This window comes from Panicum virgatum, chromosome 2N (genome assembly GCF_016808335.1).
Source record: "Panicum virgatum strain AP13 chromosome 2N, P.virgatum_v5, whole genome shotgun sequence".
Classification (NCBI taxonomy): domain Eukaryota; kingdom Viridiplantae; phylum Streptophyta; class Magnoliopsida; order Poales; family Poaceae; genus Panicum; species Panicum virgatum.
In genome coordinates, this window is record NC_053146.1 from 13,694,960 (window position 1) to 13,700,815 (window position 5,856).

Genomic DNA, 5,856 nt, shown 5'->3' on the forward strand with positions numbered 1-5,856 from the left:
GGTGCCGAGGGGGCTTGCAGTCGGGCGGGCGTTCGAGGTGCCGGCGGCTGCGGAGGCCGGATCCGGTGGCCGCAGTGGCGGATCCGTCGAGGAGGCTTCACCGGCGACGGCGAAGGCGACGGTGAAGGCGACAGCGTCGTTGGCTCCTTGTGCGGAGGTGCGGCCTGGCTCCTTCCTCTGCTGCGGCGGAGGAGCGTAGGGGCTGGCGCGGCAGGTGTGCCAACGGCGGCATGGTAGTGTGGCCGGCGGCGGCTGGTCTTGGCTGCGCCGTGGTGGCGTCGACCGGCGACGACTAGGCGCAGGCGGCCTGCGGCGCCTCGGTGGCGCGGCGGGCTTCGCTGGGCCTCGTGTGGGTAGGCTCGTGTCTGCTTGCAGCACCTTGGCTGGCACCGGCGAGCTACATGGTCAGGGTTGTGTTCGGGAGGTGGGTGCCTGCGGTGTGGCAGCGTCAATGGTACCGCGCGCTACTCGTCTGGAGGGGGTGGCTGCCGACACAGCGGTGCGGTTGCCATGCGCAGCTGGCGCGTCATTGCCCCTCTAGAGGTGTAGTCGTGGGGAGACGCGACTTCGACGACGGTGGTGGCTGGCAACTGGGTAATCAAGGCCCGGTGTTTCATTCGGAAGAGGAGGGGGAGGTACCTTTGGGCAAAAGCCTTGACACGGTGACACCCGTGGGTGCCGTTTTTCCCGTTGGGGGCGTCGTGCTTCCTCTCCCTCTCGCATCTTCCTCCAGGGGTGAGAACCCTATCCTTCTTGGACGTGCGACGACGACGTCTTTGCTGTCATGCCCTTCTTGAAGGCGTCGCATCTGGAAGTCATTGTGGCCTTGATTGTTATCTTCGATGGTCGCCCTCCACCTCTTGGCGGCTGCCTGGCGGGTGGGGCCAAATCCGGTGACGTGAAGTCGGAGCTGCTGCGTCGGGGATGTAGCTCGGCAACGATAACACAGAGCGGATTGTCCTTTGTCCGTGGGGGTTGCTACGGGTGTGGTTGGCAGTCATTGGGGATGGGGCCTTGGTTGCTGTAGGAAGTCGGAGCTGCTCTTCGCGCTGCGTTCGAGCTCGGCAATGATGACCTATGTGATCTCGGCCTTTTGCCAGCCCTTTGGTGGTCGTCAAGGGTTTGCTTCGGGAAGTCGGAGCTGCTGGCTTCCACCAGCTTGGCGACGATGACTCGTTGCAGTGTTGCGTTGTACCGCGACACTTGGGTGGGTTAGTCATCCGGTGGTTTGGCTAACTTTTCTTGTACATTAAACTTCTATTCTCGCTTAATTGATATTCTATTCTCGCTTAATTGATAGGCAGAGCTCCTGCCATTTACTTCAAAAAAAAAACATTTGATACACACAATTTGTACGTACAACAGCTTTGAATGTCCATGGAGCATCATTTAGTTGCATGCTCCTAAACGATGGTGCAAACTGTACTAATAAAAGGGCATATCTCCTTGCCTGCCAACAATTGTGTCAATAGTAATGGACAAAAGTTTAATACTCCTGTATTTGTAGTAACATGCCAACAATTCTATGTGTTGCTCTCACAATCTTGCCTTGTTGAGGTACCCAGACGATCAGTGTAGCTAGTCTCGTCTGCCATAGCTTCTTACTCTGCTTAACACAGCATGGCCCACATATGTACTGCCAACATCCAGCCAATAAATGTTGCTATATATTCTAGTCTTCCCATATCTGTTCATTGTCCAATTCAGCCACAAAACAAATGTCAAGAACCAAGTCGTGTGAAAAAAAAAAGCTGGAGCCGAACAGAAACCACAATGACATGGGACTTGGATGCTCCATACATATACAGAATAGTAGGAATGGGGGGCATCTGGAACTGCATCCCGTCGTTGATTGTATAGCTAGCTAGCAGCCTCTGGTAATGAGGCGTGCTCAAGAGGATGGCTCATGAAGAAGAAGCTGCGGGTCAATATGTGAAGAGGATACGTCAGCTACCATAGGATCATGATGAATTGACTAAAACAATCGATTGCAGGATGTCTATAGAAAACACTTAGTGTTCGAAGGATTTATTTTCTACGTGCACCATCTAATAATGTCTCCATCTCCCATGCCGCTCATCAGGCATTCATCCCTGCCCTGTCGCGCCCATACCAAGAACTAGCTCCTCCATGTGCTCTTTGCCAATGACCGTAGAACATGAACTAATGTTGATGTGCGACATGCAGCGAAGATAGTAGTATAAGAGCATGTTCCCCAGCTGCCTTGCTTCTATACAAGTATACAGTCCATTCCGAGTAAGGGAGCGACATAGAAATAGGGCAATACATAAACTGAAATGGGCAAGCCAAGCAATGGGCTGACCACTGAGGCGGGAAAAAGAGGCATCAGGAACAGCATCTATCTGGTCAGTGCTGAGAGAGGTGCCACTAAGAACTTTGCTTTTCCTGTCATCGACAATGGTAGCTAGCCCCTGCCACTTCTACCAAACCAAGTCCAGTCATCCCACCCACTGCTGATCGATGTGGTTGCCAAGCACGCTAAAAGCACAATTGAGGCCTCCCATCGCAATGAAATCCAACTTCGTGAAATTGTAGTGGCATGGATCCAACTGACCCTATGTTCAATGGTGCTTGCAACATAATAAGGAACGTTTGACTCACCATATTTAAGTATCACAGTCAGAAGCAGAAGCTTGGTTTTACCAGATCAATATCAATATTTTTTTCCTTTCACATCTGAAAATAATTATAATATACAGTCAAGTAAATGGACAAAAATCATCATTATTAATGTCAGCAATAACAAAGTATCTGTGCAGGTTTAATTTATTCACTACCAGGCTGAGCTTGTTTCCTGACGGCCAAAAACCGTCAGGATTCATCCGAAAACCGTCAGGAATAAGACTCCTGTCGGCTTACCGACAGGAATTTGCTGACAGGAGACGGTGGTCAGGAAAAATGACATTTCCTGACGGTTGGCCGACAGGAATCATTTCCTGACGGCAGTTCCTGACGGCCAGCCTGATGACACCTCCTAAATGAATTCCCGACGGTTTTTATAGCAAAAAACCGTCAGGAAACCAAATAACATAGGTAAAAAAAATATAATTTGTCCATGCACAATTTCTCAGCTCCATCAGATCTGATTGTAGTTCCATATACATGTCCATTGAAATTACTTATACATAAAAATTACAAGCCATCCATCAGATCCAATTGTTGTTCCATATGCATGTCCACTAAAATGAGAACTGTACTACATATATATTATTGAAGGGAACTTAATATGAAGATTACTATAAATTCTAACTCTCTGTGTACATAACGCAGCTAATAAAACTAAAGTTAACTTGGCGAAAAGGTTAACTAAACTTCACCTTGATGAAGATCACCGGCGCTCCATTCACCATTCTGTTGTATTTTTGTACCTGACCAAGTGACTAATTTAACTGGATCAGATTGCAGTGCATGTTCAAATTGTCAAACCTGAAAAGAACTAGTAATGATGGAATCACCAATTCACCTTGCTGTATATATCTAGTACTAAAATGAAAAGAACTTTCAACGTCTTAAGTCAAAGCATGCATATTACAAACTGAAATTCAGTAAACATTAACCTATTCTAAACTAGAAAGAACCTTCAATTGAAGAGCGCATAGGGTTAGTAGTCACTTTCAGAAGAAAGAAGTGTTGATAAGACAAAGGCACTCACCTTCCAGATATCAGCAATAATGTTTTTGTTTAATTTGGACTTGTAGAGTCTTCAATTCAGGGATCAATCTGAGCAAATTTTGGACAAAAGTTCAGTTCAACACAGAAGAATCAGTAATGGTAGTAGAAGTATCAATGCAGTCTGATGCCAACATCAAGGTCAATTGTCCTTTATAAATTCTTGAACTCAATAACAAATAAAATCTGAGCAGAAATCATACATATTCAGTTTGATTCAGAACAAAGTAAAGTAGTGCTGGTCTACCTTGAAGGTCTACCTTGATTCAGAAATATGCTATCCTAATTTCTTGATACTAGACAAGCAAGTTTCTACTCCCAAATATACTTGTTTATGTTGCTTACCTTTGCCACAAATAAATTTTTGCATGTGCTTTACAATTAATGGCACAAGCCAATGAGAATATAAATTGTAAATTACATGCCACAGAAAAATACATATGAGATGACTCACTGCAAGGAACCTTGATGACTTCATCACAGCAAGTTTACTTCCAAGGCATCCTGAGCGCTGAACACAAACCTAGAAAAGAAATGGAAATCAATAAGCTATACAAGTTTGTGACAGTTGTTAAGAAAGATGAGAGATAACAACCTGTGCCAATATCCATCAAATAAGCCAATCGACATCGCTCCAATGATTTGATATGATGAGTGCATGCTCTTTACCTACAGAATTAATCAGATAAGCTTGTAGTCCAACTCTAGTACACTACATACTTGAGAAGTATGTTCATTTAGACTTATCAGTTTTACGAGTATCTTTCCTTTTTAGTTTTACAAGCCATACTTATCAGTTCATGCCCTAGTATGTTCATGTTTAGAGGATATGCAACAAAAGTTCACCGAAAGGCAGTATCACAGAGTTGAATAATAGGCCCATTCCATGATGGTTTGCCCAGTACGGCCCTTAAACACATCACACTCAACTCTAGCCAAAGGTAGGTTTACAATCTTTATCAATGCCCCTAACAGTTCTGTTGTGTTGGTCCTTGGGACTTGACTCTTCATGTGTAGGAGAGGTGCAAGTAACGTTGACAGGTGCAATGCGATACAAAATTTTGCTTTGATGTTGATCACATCTACATACCTTGACGCCTGCCCACCAGTCCACAACCCAAACCAGCTGAGGCCACAGCAGCTCTGCCAGGAATCTGTTGATCCGCCGATAGAAGCTCTTTGAGAATGGCCTTATTGTCACAAATAGGATGGCCTGAAAATTTTAACACCGAAACAAACAGATCAATAATTGCTGAGTGGTGGTTGTACTTCAGGCCATTTACAGAAGCATTATACTACCACAAAACTTAGCTGACCCACATGAAGCTTTCCCCCCAAAAAAATTCAGCAAAACACGCATCGGCATCAGTTAACCTACAATGCGCAACTACCGTCAAGGAATCCAACGAAAATGTTGAAAAACGGTGGTGTATTCGAAGGGGGAAGATCAAACCTTTTGCTGCGCAACCGAATCAGATCACCTCGGCCGCCGCCCAAAATGGAAAAGGAAAACAAATCGATCTGAGCCCCGGTGGGGAACTGGGGATGGAGGCTACGTGGAGGCGCGCGATGGTGGGTGGGGGCGAGGGCGCCGGCCCGTGCGCAGCCGCCCGGCGGTGGGTGGGGGCCAGGGCGCCGGCGCGCGCAGCCGCGCGGCGGTGGGCGGGGGCGAGGGCGCCGGCGCGTGCGCAGCCGCCCGGCGGTGGGCGGGGGGGGGGGGGGGGGGGGGGGGGGAGGGCGCGGTCACGGGCGTGCGGAGGCAGCTGCGGGTGCAAGGAGTCGCGAAGTGGCGGCGGCGCCGGCAGTGGCCAGATGAGGGGAGAAAGAGATAGGGTTTGAGGGAAGAGAATGGTTCCTGACGGGCCGCGACTTAAGTTGCGTTTTTCGGGTGCGTGCTTGCTGGGCTCCTGTCGGGCTGAAAAAACCGACAGGACCCTTCCGTTTTCTGGTAGTGATTAGTCACAAAAATGACAAATCATAGCCCTGTTGCCCATGGGCTTCGATGCTTTGCAGCCACAAGAAAGTAGTTACAGCTTTTGGACAGTATATAGTTTTATTTACTAAACATCTGGGATTGCTAATATCAGTGGAAATAATAACAGCATTAGGAAAACTTCAAGATACGTATCCCTCGCAATGTAACCCGTTTCTACAAATGGAACTCGT

The 5,856-nt window shown here is 47.5% G+C and overlaps 1 long non-coding RNA gene across 7 annotated transcripts; it reads right to left on the reverse strand.

The window, feature by feature from the left end:
* Positions 1-1,450: 1,450 nt before the first annotated feature.
* LOC120659825 lies at positions 1,451-5,355 on the reverse strand. 7 transcript variants are annotated; one of them, XR_005669194.1, is made up of 9 exons: positions 5,144-5,346; positions 4,781-4,903; positions 4,286-4,359; positions 4,145-4,213; positions 3,674-3,741; positions 2,799-3,401; positions 2,623-2,697; positions 1,801-1,918; positions 1,469-1,687 (listed from the first exon to the last, which is right to left on the reverse strand). It is a non-coding gene; the product is annotated as an uncharacterized LOC120659825 (long non-coding RNA). The 7 variants fall into 7 exon arrangements; XR_005669193.1 differs by having other exon boundaries at positions 1,451-1,918; positions 5,144-5,344; XR_005669192.1 differs by having other exon boundaries at positions 1,801-2,697; positions 5,144-5,355.
* Between the last annotated feature and the right edge of the window lie 501 nt (positions 5,356-5,856).